Source organism: Caretta caretta, chromosome 6 (assembly GCF_965140235.1).
Source record: "Caretta caretta isolate rCarCar2 chromosome 6, rCarCar1.hap1, whole genome shotgun sequence".
In the NCBI taxonomy this organism is placed as follows: domain Eukaryota; kingdom Metazoa; phylum Chordata; order Testudines; family Cheloniidae; genus Caretta; species Caretta caretta.
In genome coordinates this window covers 88,440,447-88,463,730 of record NC_134211.1, presented here as the reverse complement: position 1 = coordinate 88,463,730, position 23,284 = coordinate 88,440,447, and the positions used below count along the sequence as shown (strand labels likewise).

Genomic DNA, 23,284 nt, shown 5'->3' with positions numbered 1-23,284 from the left:
GCTGACTCTCCTTAGAATAATCCCCCAACAATAGCCTCTGATTAGAAAAGAATTTCTGAGTTGGTCTGAAGGAAGCGTGGTACCACGGGGTAGCAGATGATATTATTGGCATCTGTCTAGCACTATTGTTATCCTGGGGGTTATAGAGAAACCTGAATCCATGTTGTGTCCTTATATGACCCTGGTTCCTTAGTGCGTCCTGTAGTGATTATATTTATATCAGTTTGTCCCCAGGGGATCTTGCCTCCAGTCTTGTAAGAATCCTTCTGTTAATCCAACCCTCTCAAGGTATGTCAGCGGTTGAAGTGAGCAACAAGATTTCCGCTATGGATTTCACGGAGCACATCAGTGCTATTGGCAACAGTACTTGGTCTTTAGCCGGGAGAGGTGCTGTTCTCAATGTGCTACACTTACTGTAGAGATGGCACTTCCATTATAAGCCTCTATTTCCAGTGGCTTATCTCTTTTGGAAAGATTACCCTTCGGGCTGCATTTTTCTCCTGCTTGTTCTCAGCCCAAAAGTGGTGTCTTGTGAAGTTGGATTAAAAATTGGCTTGGGTGGCTTTTGAGTTATTCAAAGAAGAGGAAAGTGTCTTCAGCACCACAGACATTTTCCAGATGCTGCTTTTCCTCCCTGTCCTTGATACAGTAACTCCAGTGAGTTCCTTGCCAGCTCCATTTTCCTCACTGACGCTAAGTGCCTTAGTCCTGTTTGAAGCAATGTGGTTTATAAATAACAGAATAATCTGACAGTAGCACCTGGAGCACGCTCACCATGTTACTGGCCTTTGCAAGGCACGAACCCCAGAGAATGCAGTGCTCTGAGCCTGTGAGAGCTGGGTGGGCTTGCTGAGTCTCCTGCCCCATGCTTGCGGGCGCTCAGTAGTGCTACGAGCATAGTCAGCATTGCTTCGCTCTCCACAGGATCTTCCCCCGCATGGCTCAGGGCCAGAGCCCCTCATGGGGGACTTAATGAAGAGCAGGACTGAGCCCTTAGTGTTGTTCCTTAAGTTCACAATGGCCTTGACAAGCCCTCGTGGAGCACTGCCTGGGGAGAGACTGCAGCCTTCTCTGTGCCCGTGAGTGTGACCTTGTGCCCTGACTGGTACCTTGTTTGTGGCTCCCTTTCCTGAGGGTGCCAAACAGCAACTCACTAAAGAAGGCTCTAAGCCCAGTTGTCTTTGTTTGCAGTGAAGGAATGTACTAGTACCAGTGGTACAGAAATGGGGGGAAATGCTCAAGGACAGGTGAAATCACTCATCCCTTAGCCTACAGGAGTCCTCTGGACAGCACTGTTAGGCTGCCACAGATTTTAGCTACTATTAACCTCCTATGAGGGGAAATAGTCATTTGTCCCTCAGCCTGAAACTGCATATCTGGCCCCCTGACATATCAGCGTGTCCCAGTTATGTGTGCCAGAGAGTGGCTGAACCTCCTTCCACCCTTTTCCCTGGAATTCCCCTCCGCCCCCAAGCCTTTTCCCACAGTGGTTGTTGCCCAACTGTTATTCTCATGCCACTGCTTTTCATCCCTCTTCTATCTAATCTGAGTGCTGAGTCCTTGGAGGGGGTTACTGGTCAGAGCATGTGGCTTCTGGAGCGCTGAGCTCTCTGCATTCCAGCCCCCTAACTGACAGAAAGCAACAGCAGAAAAAGCTGACTGAACTCAGTGGCCCTGATTTTGTCGCTCACACAGTAATTGCTGTGGCTCACATCCAGGCTAATGTTGTACTGTACTTAGAATCACAGGGCTAGAAGGGTCCACAAGGGTTACCTAATCCAACCCCCTGCCAAGATGCAGGATTTGTTGTGTCTAAACCATCCAAGACAGGCTCCTTTTGAAAACCTAAAGGAATGAAGGAAAGTAGGAGACTAAACAAAATCCTACATACTTACCCATGTTCTAGACGGTGCGGTTGATCTAAGCAAAGGATACAGATCTGGGTTGTTTAATCCTTGACTGAATCCTGGCACAGAGAGATGGTAGCCAGGCCTTGGGGTGGGGAAGAGTTAGGGAAGAGCTTGGTGAATGGTTTGAGAGGTGCAAGCTATGGGCTGCAGGGACTCAGTCTGTAACAGAGAAAATCAACGCTATCCCAGCGGGAAGCTACAAATCTACTCTTCTCCTCTCTCCCTGACTTTTTCCTCCTTTTATCCTGCCTTGTCCTCTCTTTTGCCTTCTGTTTTCTTTCTCTCTTCCCTTCCTCCCTTTCTGTCTATTTCTTCTGCTCTCCCAACCTCCTCCACAGGGAGAGAGCTCAGGATAACTTTGATTCACAGGATATCCACCAGGCTGAGCACAGTGGAACAGGTGTGGGGAAACCATGAAGGCCTGATGGGTCACAGGCCGCCAGAGTGAACATGAGACAGAGGCCATAGGCTTGAGGGTTGGGGAAGTTGGACTCTGGACATAGGCTTAGGTATGCTCTAGGAATCATTTTGGGGAAGTTCTCTGGACTTGTTACATAGGAAGTCAGACTCTATGGTTACAGTGGTCCCTTCTGGTCTTGGACTCTGTGGTGTTGGAGGGATTGTGGGTTCATTGGAAAGGAATCCAAGATCTTTCCATAGAGGATCAGGGATGGGGACTGCGATCTTGTCAGAAGAGATTGAGAATGGGATTGCAGAGTCCGGAAAACGGGTGTGGTTTGACACTTGTGGGTTGGGTGCTGGAAGAATGGCCTATCTATGGGTGTCTGGCCTCAGTTTATAGTTTTTGTCCCTCTAAAAGTACAAGTATGCTCTGGGGAAGGCAGCCTCAGAGCCCATGTCATTTGAATTCACTGTCTGATCATCTGTGGATTTGTGTGGCTCTTTTCTGCATTCCCTCCTGTCTGCCGATGATGATTATTGGTTGAGTGCTGCTGATATGTTTGGTGCTGAACAGAACAGAGTTGAGATAGGTCTTGCCCCCAGGGACTTTGTCAAGCCAGGACCAAGATACCGACTTCCACGTATTCACAGGATGCCAGAATTCTGTGCTGAATGGAAAACAATGAGCAGCACTTGTGCCATGAATCGTCCTCCAATGCTAATTGCTGTTACTTCAAACCCAAATACTGCCGGGATCACTTGCCTCCCTGAGATGACTCATGTGGCTCAGATGTGACAGTTCAGCCTTTTCCTAGTTATTCAAGAGAATAATAATGCTTAAAATGTGTGGTGGGGGATGGGGTTCCTATTCATGCTTGCTGAGCTGAATTTCTCTAAACTTTCCCCAAAACATTTCCCTGGGGTCTGACACCAGGCGTGAAATGTTTCCAGTTTTGAAAGTTAGAAGTCACTGGCTACGGGGGTTTGTGATGAGAACGTGGTCTGAGTTTTACCTGTGGCAATGCTGGATGTCAAATCGAGGCTGAGAACTGGGCAGACACGGGACATGTGGGATGACTGTCTTGGGCATTTGCTCTCCTCCAGGGAATGATACTTTCAAAGCCAGAAGAAGAATGCACACCCTTCCTACCTAAAACACAAAGGGCTTTGTACAGAGGCTTGAAGGTGAAACATGCGCCCCTTGTCAAGATGGGGACTTTGTGGGGCAGAATGCGGGCTCTGGGAGCACCCATGTAGCCCCCGTTGCCCTTGCTGTCAGCTGTGAAGTGATCAAGCTGAAGTGGGTAAGATCCCTGTGGAGCTCATGTAGCTGCCACTTGATAGCTTATTCCTCATTCTGCTGCTTGTCTTTCATCTCAGGCTTCACCAGTGTTGTAAAGCTTCATTTCCAGAGACTTGCCTCCTGCCAATAGCTGAGTTAGGAGCTCCCCAGGGCTCTGTCTCTCAGACTCTAAAGAAGATTTATTCAGCTATTAGACAGCGGGGGACCTGCTTTCAGGTAGGTGAGGGCAGATGCAGGTTGTCCCAGTCTCAGGTGGGATCAGACAAATTTGTGCACACAAGGAGCTGGACGGAGAGCACGTGCACAGGGGAGGGGAGTGCCTTTATCAGTGTGGAGAACTATCCCACTCAATAATGCAGGTTAGGCCATGGTGTCCTGGGGCACCTCATGGCCAGGAAAATACCAACAAACTGGAGGGAATGCAGAAAAGAGCTGCACAAATTATTAAGGAATAGAGATACTGCAGAACAGATTACTTGAGGAATTGAAAGGATGCAGGTCACGAGTTCAAAGCCAGCTCAGGTAGACAGAAGCTTCCTCTTAGTCATCTTCTCTCCAAACACAGTAGTTTTTATGTTGTTAATTTCTTCATACTTTCCAGACCTCTAGGGGCCAGTCAGCACAAATTGAAGACTGCAGGGGTGCTGGATCAGGGCCCTCCATCACTTTCATTGCCCTTCTTGGGGCATCAGAAGTGAACAGGTTATTTCAGGTGAGGGCATTCCATTGGTTTATAGTCCCAGACAAAAATGACATAAAATGGAGTGAAGGGGGAGAGTATCTATCTGTAATTTAGGCTCAAATATGTTAAAGGACTGTTGTAATTATCCCAACCCCAGACGTGTTAAACCTGGGAAATTCACAGTTAAGGTTAAACTTAAAAGAAATCTAAACATGTTAAGGTACAGAAATGCACAATGAGGACATCCAACCAATCTTGACTCTCCCTGCTATAGGCTCTTCCAGCTTCTCATATAGTTAAAGCTCACTGCAATCCTCTGCATGGGTACACGGAAATAATTTTTTTTATTTAATGGTCATTTTTTCCCTAGTTATTCTTCATCATTTAAGTTTCTCCTTCAGCAGAAATTTCCACTCTGCCCTGCAGAGATGTCCTGGAAATGCCACATGATTATGATTAAGGCATGTCAGTGTTTGTGGAGCCAGATTAGAACAAACTGATTATTTTTTTAAAATCATATTTGGGTTTAGTTTTGTTTTCCTGGTTTTCCCCCCCTTCATGGAGTCACTACACTTCTGTTTTTTTCCTAATTATATATATATATATATATATATATTTACATAAACACTAAATAAGAAACCCAAAGAGAATGTTGCCATGTAATATTTCTAACCATTTGAAGATATGAAGTACCAACCATGCACCATTTAAAAAATGTTAACTTTATGGCCAGATTCACTTGTGCATTCTGGCTCCTTTACCCCACTTTGGAACAGCAGAAAGCAGCCAGAGAATGCAGGCCAGCTAGAATGGGTTTACTGCTGCTTCTGCTAGAGCAGTGCAAAACAGCCAGCATGTACACTGCGGGTTTCCCCTTCCCTCTTGTCGTCCAAATTCCCCTTGTCTGTTGCACTCCCTACGTTCACACGCCCACTCTGACATTCCCACTACTCCTGGCACTTCCCTACACTTTCCTGTGCGCATATCTATGTGCACATATCCCTGAGTGTGCACATGCGCACACACGCACACCATTTTCCTCTTCCCTTCTGTACGTCCCCTATATTCCCCTTGTCAAGGATCCACAGGATTTGTCCTATGCCCCAGCTTTTAAACAGTCCCTTGGAGGAACCCCTTCAGTGTGCCAGGCTCCTAAGTGGTCCCACTCTCCTTAAGGGTAGGCTATGAGACCTCAACATCTCCAAGACTGAGCCTCTGGGCTCCAGCACTCATGTTTCACACCATGAGTTCTGTTCAGCGAGTTGAATTGAGACAGACTCCTGTTCAGAGACTTGCACCTCAGCAAGTATTTGCAATGACACCAGGCAGCCTTTTTAAAACCGAGTAAGGTATGTTAGTGAACCGGAATACAGCATCTGGAAGTCGTTGGTTAGCATAGAGAAGCAAAGGTGAAGACAGTTCAGACTGGCCAGTTTCCTGGCTCTACCCAGACAAGCTGCCATAGAATCAATTTTGGCTCTGTCTCTCTCTCTTAGTCCCAGGTGAGTGCTCTTGTGTCTCTCCCAAAGACCAGCTCTTCTCCCAGCACCTTTCACCTCTTGGTCCATTGTCTTCCTCCAGCAGACTTATGCCGAGTTCATATGTTTTGCCTGCCGGAGTTTCCCGTGAGTCAGTTGTTCAGTCTTTGGGATTCTCTCTGTCTTTCTGGATCCTCCATTGAGATGGGTAGGTTTCAGCCAATCCCCTCCTGTCTAGATGTGGTGCTATGGGTGGCCTTTGAAAGATATTTAAGATTGATGGTCTTTGTGTGCTGTTGTTGTTTTTCATAATTGAATATTTATCTGCCACAAAGACTTGCTCCTTTTTATCTCCCATTGTTCTTGATGGGACTGAAGCCACAGCAGCCCTCAGGAAGACAGTGGCCTCCTATGCTGTGTGGTAGCAGAGGCACTTTGTCTCATTGACAATGAGAGAGAGCCTTCTCAAAATGGCAGCTGTGGCTTCAGTCCCATAGAACAATGGGAGATAGGGGTGTGTTTTGAAAGGAGGCAGTTCTTTGTGGAATTCTCTGTAGGAAAATATTGAATCCTTCAGCCTCTGCAGGAGGAGACATTTTTCATTATGAAGAATAATTGGGTGAAATGACCATTAATCCCCAAAGAGAAATATTCAGATGTAGCATATATACAAGATTTTAGCGAGTTTTAACTACAGTTAGTTTGAGCAGGCTATGTTGTTGAGAGTATTGGGGGCAAAATAAATTCTGACACTGGGTACTACATGTCAACTCAACCCTCCTACCTACAGAATCATTGCTGATGCCTCCATAAGAATGACAATGTAATATTTTTGCTGCTATTGTCTATCCCTTTCTCAGTACAACCTACCACCATGTTTGCTCTTTTGGCCATTCCTGTGCATTAAACAGATTGGTTTCACTATATTGTCCACAATGACACCCAGGTCTTTTTTCCCCTGAATGGTTACAGTTAATCTAGAATTCACTGGAGTACACAAATAGTTCAGATTATTCCTCCCAGTGTGCATCACCTTGCAATTGTCCATACTGAATTCCATCTCCCATCATACTGCTCAAATAACTGTAATTAGTTCCTCTGATGTTCCCTACAGTCTTCTCTGCACTTGACTAACCCAGTGATTTTTTTTTTTTAATCCGCTTCAAATATTGACTTCAACATTCCTCCACCCACTCCCCAATCTATAATAAATAGATACATAAAATCTGGCCACTTATTTTGATGCCTAAGTAGATGCTGAGCTCTTTAGCAAATCAGGCTCTTTCTGATGTGGTCTGGGCTCAGCTTAATACAGCTGCCTGAGTCTGGACTTTTAGAGATGTTTGTGCTTTTCCCAAAAGCATTTACATCCTCTTGAGTCTGATGTCATTCCTCTTCCTTTTATCTTTTTTCTTTCCTAGCCTAATCAGCTGCCTTGAGGATATGTCCTGCAGCAGAATCCTCATCTGAAAAACCTTCCAGTTATTTTGGACCCTTGTTTGGTGGGGTTTTTGTGTGTGTTTTTTTACTGGCACTAAACCCTTGATCTGAAATAACCACTTGTTACTGTTTGCTGAGAGTTCAGGTTTCTCATTTAATGTGATCAGGTTTTTGGCTGCCAGTAATGAAATGTTAACAGATTTGTCCTGGCATAGTTATTTGTTGCTTTGTCTGTTAGATGAAGAATGCAAAGCACAGGACGTAGTGGCAATGGTGCTTCTAACATCTGACGTACCATTTACCATCTCCTTTCAATGCAGAGTAACCCCAGAACAAAAGCATGACTTTTTATTCATGTAGTTTGTCCATAGTAAGTTTGTTTTTGAACAGAGGCATTGTTTGACTGGTCTAATGGCTACACTGTGATATGTCCACTGGTATATAACAGTGGTTTTCAAACTTCTTTTTTTTTTTTTTCTGGCAACCCAGTTTAAGAAAATTGATGCCCATGACCCAGTGGAGCTGGGGATGAGGGGTTTGGGGGAAGGGGGCTCAGCGCTGGGGCAGATGGTTGGGGTGCCAGGGTGAAGGCTGCAGGGTGGGGCCGGAGCGGGTTAGGGTGCAGGAGTGGGCTTGGTTTGGTGGGGGGCTCAGGGCTGGGGCAGGGGGTTGGGGTGTGGAAGGGGGTCAGGGCTCTGGGGTGGGGTTGGGGATTAGGGGTTTGCGGTGCAGGAGGGGACTCTGGGTTTGGGGGAGCTCAGGGCTGGGGCAGGGGGTTGGGGTGCGGGAGGGGGTCAGGGCTCTGGGCTGGGAGTGAAGGCTCTGGGGTGGGACCTGGATGCCTGGTTTGGGGTGCAGAAGGGGCTCCGGGTTTGGGGGGGCTCAGGACTGGGTCAGGGAGTAGGGTTGCAAGGTTGAGGGGTGCAGGGTTGGGGGGGTGGGATTACCTCAGGTGGCTCCTGGTCAGCAGCGCAGCAGGGGTGTTAAGGCCGGCTTCCTGCCTGTCCTGGCACCGCAGACCGTGCGGCACCTTGGGAGCGGCCAGCAGCAGGTCCAGCTCCTAGGCCCAGAGGCACGCCAATGGGAGTGCCGGTGCTTGGGGCAGGGGCAGCGCTCAGAGCCCCGTGGTGCCCCACCCCCACCTTGGAGCCGGACCTGCTGCTGGCCATTTCCAGGGGGCGCAGCACAGTGTCAGAACACATAGGGACTAGCCTGCCTTAGCCGGGCAGCCCCGCTAATGGGACTTTTAACGGCCCGGTCGGCAGTGCTGACCAGAGCTGCTGCGACCCAGTGCCTTACATTCTGTGACCCAGTACTGGGTTGTGACCCACAGTTTGAAAACTACTGGTATATAATATAATGAGATCTCATTTCCTCTAACTGCATGCGTCCTTGCCAGAGGTCTCCTTGCCACTCAAGCTGAGATCGGGGACCACTTATTCCCTTTTTTTTTTTTTTTTTTTTGCTAATGGGCCCATTTCATTCATCCCATTAGACGTATAAATATTCACAGTGAGGCTCAGCAGAGCAAGAGACTTTGCACATTATTGCTTCAATCCTTTCTGAATTCCTCTTTTGTTCCTTGCATGAAAAATGTTTCTGTATTGTATGTGGTTCCTTCCCCCCCCCCCCGACTTTTATTAGGTCATCCAGTCCTTTTGCATGTAGCCACCTGAGTGACTGGACCACAGGTTTCCATGTGCTTTTCCCCTTTTCTCTTAAAGCTGCACGCTGGCCTGCATTCATAAAAGTTATCAGATCATCATGGTGCTAAGCTGTTTTTACACACCCTCTCACACACACGACTCCAGCAAAGAGACATCCTGGGTCAGAGTCTTTGATTCAGGATGTTAATGTCATCTTCTCGTCATCAAAGCAGGGGACACAGAGCTGCAGCTCTGCTGCTAAGTAGTATCTGTAGAAGTTTGGGAGGGCTAATCCCCCACCCTGTCTGGGTAATTACAGTGCCTGCATTTTAATCCGGTGATTGCGTGTGGCCCATATGAAGGGCAGAGCGGCTCCATTGAATTGACAAAAGCAGCTTGTGGGGATTTTGATGGGGCTGCTGTGGCAGAGACTATTATACTTTGGTAATATTGCTGTTTTGATTACCCATCCATCTAGTCCTTTCCGCGTGCGTTTCAGCAGCTTATCATAATGTAAATTCAAACTGGTTTGACAGGAATTAGCAAACTGTATATCAAGGTATTTCATCTGGCTGGCGACCTTTTCTTTGGGGCTCTCAGGTGATTTCGGCAGTGGGGTTTTGCTGAGACGTACAGTAAGAGCTCACTTTTATGGTAATTTACTGTCAGACCCCAGAGTCCTTTAAACTTCTGTTTTCTGGAAAAGGTTTGCAAGAGCTCTTCCCAAGACCTTGCCATATAAGCCAACGGGTCGTCCTAGTATAACAAGGCTTTGTCCCTTACAAGCCCTCTCTGTTTACCTTTAATCAGCACATGTTGCCTGAATCTTGCTGCAAGTGGCTTGATAACCAAGGCAAACAGGAGTGTGGGCACCCTGTCTCCAGCCATGTGCCAGCTGAAACTGTGCCCATAGATTCTAGCTGCTCCTGGTGACGTGTAGTCAGGATCGTTATCTAGGATTTTCACTGAACTAACGCATTTGGCACCAAACCTCGTTGCTCCTAGGGCTGCAAAAGGAGAGTCCCATCTCCTTCTCCTTGTTTTATTGTTACCCTGCATTTTGGTTCAGCCAACTATAGGTTGGAGGTCTGCCACCAATTCTGAATTTGGATCCAGGTTTGGATTACAAATTTACCCCAAATCCAGGGGTGTCTGTATGCAGGGGTTTGCTTTGAGCCCATCTGAGGTTTGCTCTTAAGAATCCTCTACCGACGCTGCCTGGTGTTGGGTGGGATCTGGCCATGGGGAACCATTCTATTTGGGGGTGTTGCTTTGTTATTAGTAGCAACTCTGGGCTCCGGCGAGATTCCCTAGAAGGTAGCCATGTGCTGCGGGAATGAATGTGCATAAGGCTGGCTCACACCCTTTCTATTGGTGATGGAGGAGATGAGCTATCAGGCCTTAAATGAGCTGACAGTCAGTCAGAGTTGGACTCCTGTGTCAGACGCAGAAATCACAGATGGGGAGTTCAGGGGCTGTGTTGCTCTTGTTATCCAGCTCAATCCAATGGCTCACCTCCATGCTATTCCTGTTAAATGATCTCACTGCTGTGGCTAGAAAGAGAGGGTATGTCTGACTGGGAGAATAAGACAAAGATAGAAACTTTTCTGCTCACACTTTGGAGACTTGTTTCTGGGTATGTCTACACTGCAACTAGACACCTGCAGCTGACCTGCACCAGCTGACTCAGGCTTGTGGGGCTTTGGCTAAGGGGCTGTTTAACTGTGGTGTAGACATTTGGGCTCAGGCTGCAGCCAGAGCTCTAGGACCCTGCGAGGTTTGAGGGTCCTAGAGCCTGGACTGCAGCCAGTGGAGCACGGCCCAGCCGTGGGTGTCTAGTTGCAGAGTAGACATACCCAGAAACAAGCCTCCAAAGTGTGAGCAGAAAAGATTCTATCTCTGTCTCATTCTCCCAGTCAGAACTCAGGTGGCACCTGGGAGCTAGGCCATCAGAAATGTCTATACATTTGCAATAACCTGCCAGCCACTCATGGAGTATGTGGGAAGCAGAAATCACGTGGTGGGAGAGGTTAGTCTAGACCCTCCTCCGAGCATTTACAGGAAACACAAATCCTGCTGAGAAGTCAGAGCTTTAGCCTGGGCAGGGCCATGACATTGGGCGTAGAGGCCTACTGGAGATGTGGGATCAGGGCAGTTTGGCTTTGGGGGTGGCATAGAACCACTGTGAGCATGTGGGGATGCAGCATGGCACTAGGATGCTTTGAACACAGGAATTGCCAGACTGGATCAGAGCCAAGGCCCAGTATCCTATCTCTGACGGCAACCAGTACCAGATGCTTCAGAGGAAGGTGTAAGTAGGCACATGTGGGATAAAATCTCTTCTCCCACACCCTCCCCCCCATGTCCGCTCTCACCCTGATCTCTAACAGCTGGAGATTCGTTGGGGCTTCAGCCAGGTTTAATAGCCTTTCCTAAATGTATGTTAGCACTGCCTGTGATAACTGGATATTCTTGAGCATGTTGGGGTATAGCATCAGGGAGATGGCTTCCGTGGAGGCGGGGGGGAGGTCATGCTATCGAAACCATGAAGGGATGTGGTAGTGGTTTTGGGGGTCCAGGAATGTGGCATGGGAGCGCTGTGAGGATTTGAGGAGAAGTCTTGGGGTAACAGCACTGGAACACTTGGGGCTGTTGGCGGCACAGCCCCATGGGAGGTGAAATGGCAGGGCAGCGACCTAGGGCTGTCAGGGACATGACAACGGAAAGGTGAGAGTGCAGCATGAAAGCTGTTCGGGGATGCTGGAGCATAGTATGGGTGAGGCTTGAGGAGGTTTGAGTGGGTTGTGGTCATAGCAGAGATGCAGTTTGAGAGTGTGAGGGAAGCAGTAGAGGGAAGCTGTTTGGGGAAGCAGTTTAGGGGTATTGGGAGAGGCCTGGGGAGCTGTTGGGGTGAGGGGAGAGAAGTTGTGGTGGGCTTGGGGGAGTGGGGAAGGAGTTGGCAGGTTGGGGCGCTGTATGAGCTCTTTGGAGTGCAGGTTGAGAGTGGATAAGGGTTATGGGAGTAGGTAGGCTATTGAGGCTTGGCTCGGCTCCAATCTCACTTCATGCTGGTGTAGATCAGGATTAACCCAATTGAACTCACACAGGTTTTACCCTGGTGGAAGTCTAGTGAAGGAGATCTGAATCAGGCCCTTTAGTTTTAATTCTATACAAACTCTATGCTTTAAGAAAGAAATCCCACGTAAAGGAGAAGCTCAGCTTTTCCATCCCACAAAAATAAACAGCCAAGCTCTGGCTCCAGGATTCCCAGGTGGACTGAGCCAGCCCTGTCCCACTGGAGCAGAGAGCACACTGGCTGTCCCAGTGAGAGACAGTACCAGAGCTGGGCCTCCTTGACCCTTAGCACCGGCACAGAGCAACCCAGTTTGTCTTTTTCTTGAAATTCTGCTGTGCAGCCCTACCTCTTTTCTTCCCAGGGTGTTTGCGGGATCAGCAGTGCCAAGGGAAAGGCAGCAAAAAGAAAGAGAATGAAAAAGGCAGCATTTCTGAGTCCTTAGCTGAATTAGCAAGACAAACCTTGTGGGAAGGAGCAGTAATCGGGCAACGTGCAGCTCTCCTTCGGGAATGTTTGCAGCTGATCACACCGCAGCTGGAGTGCTAGAGTGAGTGAACGCTGGGCTCTCTTGACACAAATGGGAAGTAGGGTTTTGCTGCAGCTAGAGGGCTGTGCTGATGCACATCTCCAATGCTGTGTCTGGCTATGCTGATGCACATTTCCAGTGCTGTCTCCGGCTGCGCTGAGGCGCGGTCCCCAGTGCTATACCTGGTGCTGTCACTGACCACCTAAGGCTTCCAAGCAAAGCAGCTAAAGGATCCACCCTGAAAGGAGGAGGCTGGAATCATTCCAGATGAAGGGCTGTTCCTAGCCAGCATCATGCCTGGATCAGGTTTACTTCAGCTACCTTCTCTCCAACTTAGTGGGTGAGACACTCTTCATCACTCAGGTAAGGAGCATCCCTGGACTTTTCTTATTCAGGGTACTGTCCTGCTTTGATCAGACAATAGCAGCCAGGCAGGATTAACAGATAGTTGTTTCTGGGAGGGGCAGTGGCTGGTTAGGATTTAGCAAAAGATTTTGACCCCCCAGTATTTCACAGATATTGCAGAGCCACTTCAGGTGGGTCTGAAAATCTGAGGTGGCCACAAAGAGAAGGGCTCTGTGGACTTTCCCTTACAACTCAGCCCTCTGCTAAAGTTTGGGGATCAGTAATTAGACAGTGTGGCTAAAGAGAACGAATAGTCAAACTATGCATGATAGATGCTAGTCATGTCGCTCAAGGCATCACTGGAAGATGCTGAGGTGCCTGGAAGATGTATAAAAAGCTAAATAGAATAGAAGAGGCAATTAGTCAGTTTGGTTAATTGTGCCAATAACAATACCTTCTACTTGTGTGCATGTAACCCCCTTTTCAATCCAGGTTTGCAAAATCCTATTCGCTCTGGGGCAGTGTCTGTGGGAAAGGAGCTGGGTGTTTGCAGTTTCAAAGGGCTAGTGTGGAAGGAAAGTGCCTTTGGTATCTGACCAGTACCTGGCTTGTAATTCATTCTCCTCGGCTGCTCCAGGTTTTAGAAGCCCCTGCTATTCTACACAGCCCCCCTTTACAAAGCTGCTTGCTTAGCTTCCGAAAACTAGATTCCCTCTGAATGAGCGCAGCATCTGCCACCAGAAACTTCTCCCCCAAAGGAACCTGAAGGGAAAGTGATGATGCTATCTAAATAATACAGATAGTAAGTGCAGGCAGGTGTGAGGCTGGCTGAGACTCTCACAGGAAAATCCACTTTGTCTCAAGAGGATAATAGATGGCTACTTCCCAACTCAGCAGCAGGAGGCATTAGCCCATCAAAAAGGGTGTTGATATATTTATCTAGCAAAAGTTCCCAGTGTAATGGAAATAGTTGGCAAATTGCAGCATTTGGAAGCTAAACGCTCTTCATTCTGATTCCCTGCCTCTCCACCAGAGGCAGGGAGTAAACAGGCTACTGGAGAGCAAGTACGTTGCTGCAGCGCCCGTTTGGGATCCTCATTCTGTTCAGCACAGGTCCCTGCTTTGGCCGATAGGAGAGCTCTCTGTGGGGCTGTGTGTGTAGGAGTGTCTTTATGTAAGCACTACAGTGGTGCAGCCACACCAATGCAGCGTTTTAAGTGTAGACCTGCGCTTACTTTGCTATTTTTCTAACCCCAAGTGACAGCTTCTTTTGTGGCTTTTGCATGGGACTAGCAAACAGAAGATACGGATTCAAATTCCATCTCTGCCACTGACTTGCTATGTGATCTTGGGCAAGTCATGAAAAGGTCTCCATGCATCAGTTTCCCCATCTGTAAAATGGGATAATACTGACTCACCTCATAAGGGGGAGGAAGAGTGTGTGAGGATTTTTATTTATTATGTATTGAGGGAGAGGCAGAGAGACCCTGAGCCAGTACAGTATATGCATAACATTAAGGAAGTGGTCCCCAAACTTTTTCACTTGTGCCCCCACTTACCTGGTCCGTGCCTCCCAGGGAGCTTCAGTGGGGAGCAAGAATCAGGAGCGGAGCCATGGCCAGGAACAGGGCCGCGGTGAGGGCCGGGACCAGAGCTGCAGCTGGGGCTGTGACCAGGAATGGGGCCATTGGCCACAGAGCTGGGGGCAGAGTGGGTTTGGGTGGTGCTCCCTCCTTGCCCCCCAGGGGCTGGGCCAGGGCCTGCCATGCCCCCCAAATGTTCCTCCGTGCCCTCTTAGGGGGGTGTACCCCACAGTTTGGGGACCACTGCGTTAAGCACATGAGTAGTATCCATTGATTTATATGGGGCTACTTACATGCTGGGGTTATGCACCTGTTTAAGTGCTTTGCTGGATTCAGGCCCAAGCATCCAAAAGATACTAGATGCTTTACAGAAGTCTGAGACCCAGTCTCCCTGTGCCAAAGCACTTCAGGCATCAGGAGGGGGACAAAGGCATTTCTCCCCAGTTGTTCCTTCAGGGAGTTTGCACCCCCTCCCCCCACCCAAGTCTAGGGGGCTGCACCACAAACCCTGCTTACTCCCCAGGATCTTCACAGATCCCAGAGGATGTTGGTACAGGGGAGCTTGGAGAAGTCTGAAGGGGGGGGGGTTGTGCCTCTGCAGCAGTTCTTTGGTGGTTTTGGCTCCAACAGAGCTACACTACTAGGGCTTCGCCTGGAACTCCCCTTAAAGGGGAATCCCATCATGGGGTGGGATGTTACCTTGGAGCCCTGAGCTCTGCTGGGCTGGGAGGGGGAGGATGCATTTCCCCACCTCCTTGTATGCACCCCTCAACTGTGGAGTGCCCTCTAGTGACCAGAGGAACAGGATGCTGTCATGGAGACAGCTGGGCCCCTTCTACTTGGGAGGGCAAGAGCCAGGCACGGAGGTTCCATCCAGACACAGCTCAAGGGAGCATGATCAAGCCCTTAATTGACTGACGATCATGAATAAGGCAGCAATTCTTTCACAGAGGTCGCGGAAGTCACAGAATCTGTAACTTCTGCAGCAGCTGGTGCAGCTGACTTCAGGGCCACCCCAGCAGCTGGCCTCGGGACCTGCTGCTTGGGGGCTCCGCAGCCGTCCGCACCGGCCGCTGCTGGAGTGACCTGGGCCAGCTGCTCTGGTGGTCCCTGGGGCCAGCCGCACCGGCTGCTGCTTGGGAGGCCCAGGGCCAGGTGGCTTCAGGGAACATCTGAGCAGCCGTCCTGGGAGCCTCCACTCAGGAGCCAGCTGCACCAGCCACTGCTTGGGCGGCTGGCTCCAGGGACCGTGCAAGCAGCAGTCCTGGGGCGGCCCGGGGGAGCATCTGAGCAGTGGTCCTGGGGGCTGCCATGGGGCTAGCTGCACCGACCACTGCTCAGGTGGCCCTGGGCGGCTGGCTTCAGTGACTGCTGGAAGAGCAGCTGATGTGGCTGGCTCTGGGGAGTGCCCGAGCAGCAGCGGTCCCTAGGCAGCTGGAGCAGCAGTCCCACGACACCTGGAGGCCATCTGGAGAGCAGCCCTCGGGAGCAGCGGGGCCTCAGAATTAGAGATTTAGTCAGGGGTCTTTTTGATAAAAGTCACGGACAGATCACGTGCTGTGAATTTTTATTTATTGCCCGTGACCTGTCTGTGGCTTTCACCAAAAATATGCATGACTAAATCATAGCCTTATTCATGAAGCACTAGGTACCTTTAGACTTGTGAGTGCTCAGTAGGATAGATACCCCACTGAAGACAGAGAAGTGTGCTTATGTAGCTCCTCCTTAGTATCATCTGTGAACATCATTAACCTCCCCATTCCAGATCACTAATAAAGATGCTGAATCAGATACTAGCCCTACAGCCCATTTCCACCTTGCTGTTTGTCTTCACCCTTGGCAGGTTCTCAGTCCATGTGGCTGCATCAGACCCAAGCCAGGCTGAACTGTTTTTTTAGGTCAGATTATATGGCACACAGTATAAAATTTCAATGATTGCTTATTTTTAAAGCACCAAAAAGTGTGTAGCACTTCATGAAACATGTACAGGCCCAGCCCCTGCCTCCAAGACCTGCCGATCTAAATCTAGATGGGACATGACAAGGAGGGAAGAGAAACAAACCAACTGGCTGGGTAAATTCTAGCTCCAGTAGACCTAACCATGCTAGCTCAATCAGACCTAGTGTGTGTACATCTCCTTGGGTGGAAATTACCCCCCGCCCATCTCAGAGGCGTTCAGACCTCAAAAGGAGAAGGGAAGGACAAAGACATTGACAACACTGTTCAGCAAGGCACGGTACAGCTTGATGGCTCCCTTAAAAAATCCTTACATACCATCATCTGCCTCCTCACCATCACACCGGCTCTCCCCTGACACACAGCTCCATCGCCGAGTACAATCCCTGCAGCTGCCAGCAAATGCAGGAGGTGAGGGAAAGAGAGGGAGCGCCTTTGGGTGGGATCTTTTTGCCTAGAGTGACCTGTGCCTGGGGCTGGAAATGAACAGGGTCGAGGAAGGGCTTGGGGGAATATTGAATCCCTTTTCCCCTCCCTGGCTGCAGTTGCTCCTGACTTCAGACTGAGTTTGGGAGAATCAGTGCTAAAAGTCTGGGGCGGGGTGTCTATCATCTGGGAATCGTGGCTTTGGTAAGACAGTGCCTCAAGTGTGCCCCCCAGCAACTGAGCTTGGTTTTTAATTTGAATTTACTTCTCTTTTGTTGCTGGGTCCATGACCCCTATGCAGTATTCCCCCCCCCCCCCCCAACACACACACTTTAAGCACTGGGAGGAATGCTGGGCTTTACACAGTCACTCCAGCACTGTGGTTTCTCTGAACAGAGCTGAGTGCCGGTCCAAGCCCAGACACACTGGAGGAGATTTTCAAAGGGGCATTGGATGCACAACGGCTGTCGATGTTCAAGGAGATCTGATGGGCCTTCTGTGACTTTGAAAATCTCCCCCATCATCTTATCTTTAAACAATTCATTGGCCGTGCATTGGGTTTTTATAGACTGGCTCATGTGGCCTTTCTACTAAGGTTAGACATTCTCTGGGTAGGGCTTTCTTCTCCCTCCCAGCCATATGGCAAGAGTCTTTGTGACTATAAGTCGTAAGACGCTACATTGTTGAAGTTCTCATACTTCCCTCTTCCCATGGGTGTTGCAAGGAGAGGAAGAGTAGTTTAAAAGCCTGAAGCAGATGTTATTTCTCCTGTCATTCTTGAAAACATAATAAGTTCCTTCACTCCAGCAGCTCCCTCCAATTTGGAGGCAAACTTTCTTAAAGACAGAGGGCAAATCTCCGTCTGACGAGTCCAGGTGGAAACATCAGACACTAAAAACAAGGCAAAAAAAATCTCAGATTGTAGCTATTAAGCTGGGTAATGAGACAGGCCTCACACTTTGTATCAGACAGGGAATTCTTTACCTGAACTTGAATGGAATAATTCATTTCTTCACTATACCAGCTTATTGCATCTTTGAGAAATACATCTGAGTTTGAAAAACTGAAATAGGAAAGTGCAGCATTCAAAATACAGCTTAGTTTTTTAAAGTGATAGCAGATACTTAGCACTAGAAGTAAAACCTAGTGAGTAAGGGCTTTAAATACATTAGCAGTAGCACCCACAAGCCCACATCAGGATCAGGGCCCCATTGCGCTGAGTACGGAAGGCAAAGATAGTAATAGTCTCTGCCCTGAAGATCTTACCATCTAATTTGAAACAAGACAGGATCATGAGTATAACAAACACTAGGAAGGCAGAAATACCTGCAATGCCTGACAGCCCCACCTTTATGAAGCTGTGACAGGTTCCTCCCAGGGTGCCACCTGGAACTGAGGTACCATTAAACCCTCTGACCTACCAGCCTGGGCTCTCTTTCACACTGTACTGCTGTGACAAGCTGCAAAGCCCTCCAGCCTGCACTTTCACCAGCATTCACACAGGTAGGGACACACCCAGCTGTAGTTACATGAATTATAGAATCATAGAATAACAGAGTTGGAAGGGACCTCTGGAGGCCATCTAATCCAACCCCCTGCCCAGAGCAGGACCAATCCCAACTAAATCATCCCAGCCAGGGCTTTGTCAAGCCTGACCTTAAAAACTTCTAAGGAAGGGGATTTCCTAAGTAACGCATTCCAGTGTTTCACCACCCTCCTAGTGAAAAAGTTTTTCCTAATATCCAACCTAAACCTCCCCCACTGCAACTTGAGACCATTACTCCTTGTCCTATCATCTGCTATCACTGAGAATAGTCTAGATCCATCCTCTTTGGATCCACCTTTCAGGTAGTTAAAAGCAGCTATCAAATCCCCCCTCATTCTTTTCTTCTGTAGACTAAACAATCCCAGTTCCCTCAGCCTCTCCTCATAACTCATGTGTTCCAGTCCCCTAATCATTTTTGTTGCCCTTCGCTGGACTCTCTCCAATTTCTCCGCATCCTTCTTGTAGTGTGGGGCCCAAAACTGGACACAGTACTCCAGATGAGGCCTCACCAATGTCAAATAGAGGGGAACGATCACGTCCCTTGATCTGCTGGCCAAGCCTCTACTTATACACCCCAAAATGCCACTGGCCTTCTTGGCAACAAGGGAACACTGTTGACTCATATCCAGCTTCTCGTCCACTGTCATCCCTAGGTCCTTCTCTGCAGAACTGCTGCCTAGCCATTCGGTCCCTAGTCTGTAGCGGTGCATTGGATTCTTCCGTCCTAAGTGCAGGACTCTGCACTTGTCCTTGTTGAACCTCATCAGATTTCTTTTGGCCCAATCCTCCAATTTGTCTAGGTCCCTCGGTATCCTATCCCTACCCTCCAGCATATCTTCCACTCCTCCCAGTTTAGTGTCATCCGCAAACTGGCTGAGGGTGCAATCCACACCATCCTCCAGATCATTAATGAAGATATTGAACAAAACTGGCCCCAGGACCGACCCTTGGGGCACTCCGCTAGATACCGGCTGCCAACTAGACATGGAGCCATTGATCACTACCCGTTGAGCCCGACAATCTAGCCAACTTTCTATCCACCTTTGGCTCTCTAACCACCAGCTTCCCAGCCTAGGACCTCAGAGCAATACCATCCTGCCCTGGTCAAATCTGGCCAGTATACAGGTTTAATACCTAGTCTGCCTCTCCCTCAATGTGCAGAGAACAATGCACATTTGTGGTAACCAAGCAGAGATTTTCCCCAAACACTCCAGTCAAAGCTCACTGGTTTAGATTTAAAACAAAAACAATTTTATTAACTACAAAAGATAGATTTTAAGTGATAGCAAACAGATCAATGCAGATTACCTAGCAAATAAAGAAAAAATGCAAACTAAACTTAATATACTAAATAAACTGGGTATGAATAACAGATTCTGACCCTAACTGATGGTACAGGGAGACTTGTAGATTCTTCAGGCAGAAGCGGCACTTGCTTTACAGCTTGGATTCCCCAGGTGTTTCATACACAGGCTAGAAATCCCAAGAGCCTGGGTCCAGCACTTCCCCCAGTTCAGTCTTTGTTCCTCAGGTGTTTCCAGGAGTCTTCTTGTGTTGGGAGTGAAGAGCCACAGATGATGTCACTCCCTGCCTTGTATAGCTTTAGCATAGGGCGGGAACCCTTTCTTTCAAAACCTGGTTCCCAGATGGGTATGTGGAAAAATACTGACATCCCAAGATGGAGTCCAGAATCATGTGGCCTGGTCACACGTCTTTGTAGAGTCTTAGCAGCCATTACTTAGTGTTTGTCTGGAGTGTTCTCAGGAAGGACCACCAGGTGGGAGATAAGCTTCTCCTAAGGCCTGTCGTTTTCCCTAATCATAGAATATCAGGGTTGGAAGGGACCTCAGGAGGTCATCTAGTCTAACCCCCTGCTCAAAGCAGGACCAATCCCCAACTAAATCATCCCAGCCAGGGCTTTATCAAGCCTGACCTTAAAAACCTCAAAGGAAGGAGATTCCACCATTTCCCTAGGTAACACATTCCAGTTCTTTACCACCCTCGTAGTGAAAAAAAGTTTTTCCTAATATCCAATCTAAACCTCCTCCACTGCAGCTTGAGACCATTACTCCTTGTTCTGTCATCTGCTACCGCTGAGAACAGTCTAGATCCATCTTCTTTGGAACCCCCTTCAGATAGTTGAAAGCAGTAGTACTCCAGATGAGGCCTCACCAATGTCGAATAGAGGGAAACGATCACATCCCTCGGTCTGCTGGCAATGCCCCTACTTATACAGTCTAAATGCCGTTAGCCGTCTTGGCAACAAGGGCATGCTGTTGACTCATATCCAGCTTCTCATCCACCGTAACCCCTAGGTCCTTTTCTGCAGAACTGCTGCCTAGCCATTTGGTCCCTAGTCTATAGCAATGCATGGAATTCTTCCGTCCTAAGTGCAGGACTCTGCACTTGTCTTTGTTGAACCTCATCAGATTTCTTTTGGCCCAATTCTCTAATTTGTCTAGGTCCCTCTGTATCCCATCCCTACCTTCCAGCATATCTACCACTCCTCCCAGTTTAGTGTCCTCTGAAAAGTTGGTGAAGTCCACACCATCCTCCAGATCATTAATGAAGATAGTGAACGAAACCGGCCCCAGGACTGACCCTTGGGGCATTCCGCTTGATACCGGCTGCCAACTAGACATGGAGCCATTGATCACTACCCGTTAAGCCTGATGATCTAGTCAGCTTTCTAGCCACCTTATAGTCCATTCATCCAGCCCATACTTCTTTAACTTGCTGGCAAGAATACTGTGGGAGGCTGTATCAAAAGCTTTGTCTCATTGCCCTGAATAGGCTCTTCCCAACCAGCCATCTAGACTGAAATCATCTTGTTTAGTGGGGGTTACCCAGGTGTAACTACATTTGAAGTACAGATACATAGTCAGTATTTATAACTTCAGATACAAAAATGATATGTATAGAAATAGGATAATCATATTCAGCAAATCATAACTTTTCCAATGACACCTCACATGACTTATCTTTTACAAAATGCATCATAATTATGCCACAACCATATTATAACATTACTATGACGAATATGGGGTACAGTGTCACATAAGCCATCAATGGTTGGTAGAAATAGATCCTGAGGAGGGAATCTGCAGCGGGTTGCTTTGCAGGTCAGCTCAGGGCGTTCCAGGCATCGGGGGCAGTGTGGAAGAAGGCACAGAGATGTTTGGGAGAGAAGTAGACCAGTGGGTTGGTGAGGCTGGTGTCTAGCCGAAGAGAGAAGAGTGGATAAGGAAGGTGGGGCAGAGTGGTAAAGGTCCTGGAAGGTGAGGATTTGGACTGGAATTGATGTGATGGAAAACAGGGAGCCAGTGGATGAATCCAAAGAGGGAGGTTGCCATAGGGCAGGAAGACTATCTTGGCAGAGATCTTGGCACTCCTAAAGCTCTCCATGAGACCAAATGCATATTGTTGTACAGCAGACATGAACAACTGCAGAAAAGCATGGTGGAGAATTCAGAAACATAACCACTAGCACATGAAATCCGCCATAGGCACATTATAGTGCACAAGTCTGTGCATGTTCAAGCAGCAGCTGATCTCTCTTGTCTCATCCTTAGCATCCAAAGCCTGACAGAACTCCAAGAAAGGCAGAGCTAGTTTTATGGAATGACAAAAATCTGATCGCATTATACTGCTAACCCCAGCCTTGTCCCCTGGGTGGGGAATAGTGGGTGAGGGAGGGAGAGTGCCATCTCATTGTTGGAAAGCATTCATAGCCACTGGATCCCATAAGTCTGTTAAGTTTGGTTCCCAGAAGCTGTACACGCTTGAAATTTCAAGCAGCTTTTCTTGGGGACTAGATGACACTCTCTCTTTCGCCTTCTCTACTGGTGTTTGCCAGCCAGCCAGCCTATATATGGCAACTCTGTCATGATTTTCTTGGTGAGATTCAGAAGTGAGCATGGGGAACTCAAAAGCATGCAGCCTGCACTCCTGTTACTCTGTTTCTGTGCTGTGAAGTCTGAGGATGGCTGCAAGTTGCTGTAGAAGTTACAGTTCCCTTTTTCATGGCCCAGACACTCTGGTCTGGCACTTTATTGCTGAGATGGACTGTCAGAGTCCTGACAGCTAGCACCATGTCAGATACACAAGTGTCTCCCAAACTTCTCTCATAGGTTAATTCCTCAAAGGGCTTGAGAATTTGAATGACAGCCTCCGGCAGACTCTACTGTGCTGAAGTCAATGTCTTGACCTTCACCTCCTCTGAGCAGAGCATTAGCAGCAGCCAGTTGTTCCGCTCCAAATTAAAAAAAAAAAAAAAATCAGTTGCACCTGACATGATTTGCTCTTTATAACCCCCCCCCACGCCTCCGCCAATGTTGCTTACTGCTCACATTGCCCTCTAGGGGGTCGAGACTTTTCTTTCTACTCCTGGTTCCATTATTTGATTAGGGATTGAAGGCAGAGTTATGGGGAGTGAGGCTGCTCTAGTGTAAATCCAGTGTAGCTGCACGAAAGTCAATGGAATTACACTAGTATCACAATCTGAACCATTAAAGCTCTTGACCAGGCCCTCATCATTTGCTGCCTTCATTTCTAGAACCTCTTGCTCTCCAGCCTCCCTGACACCCTCTCGCAGACCTTGGCTCCATTCAGGGTGCTGCTCCTAAGGTCATCTTCTTGGCCTTTGCCCTCTGCTGGCTCTGCTTTCTCCACCACATCATATTCAAGCTTCTTGTCCTCCCCTGTAAGGCCCTGCACAGCTCTGCTTGTCCCTACTTACCTGCATTTGTACCTTGGTGTGCTGCCTTCCCCATCCACTCCGCTCCACCAGTGAAACCAGCTTCCATTGTCCATTTGGCCACTTCTCCCACAAGCACCATTGTGCCTCCTTCCATGTCTCCTCACTGTGCATAGGACACCCTCCCTGAACTGATCCAGAAGGCCACTACTCTCTTCTCCTCAAGCCCCACTCCTACCACCATATCCCCACAGGAAATCACCAGTGGA

General features: G+C 48.5%; 1 protein-coding gene across 4 annotated transcripts in view; it reads left to right on the top strand.

Moving 5' to 3' along the window:
• The window catches only part of SYNDIG1L (synapse differentiation inducing 1 like), a 50,438-nt gene that overhangs the window by 4,616 nt on the left and 22,538 nt on the right, over window positions 1-23,284 (top strand). The window contains exon 1 of one of the 4 annotated variants that reach the window (XM_048855161.2): window positions 12,203-12,826. The exons of 1 other annotated variant lie outside the window; for it this stretch is intronic. The gene's annotated coding sequence lies outside the window, so the exon portion shown is untranslated. Of the gene's footprint in view, window positions 1-12,202; window positions 12,827-23,284 lie in introns of those variants that run through there. 2 more of the 4 variants (XM_048855163.2, XM_048855160.2) reach the window with 2 other exon arrangements.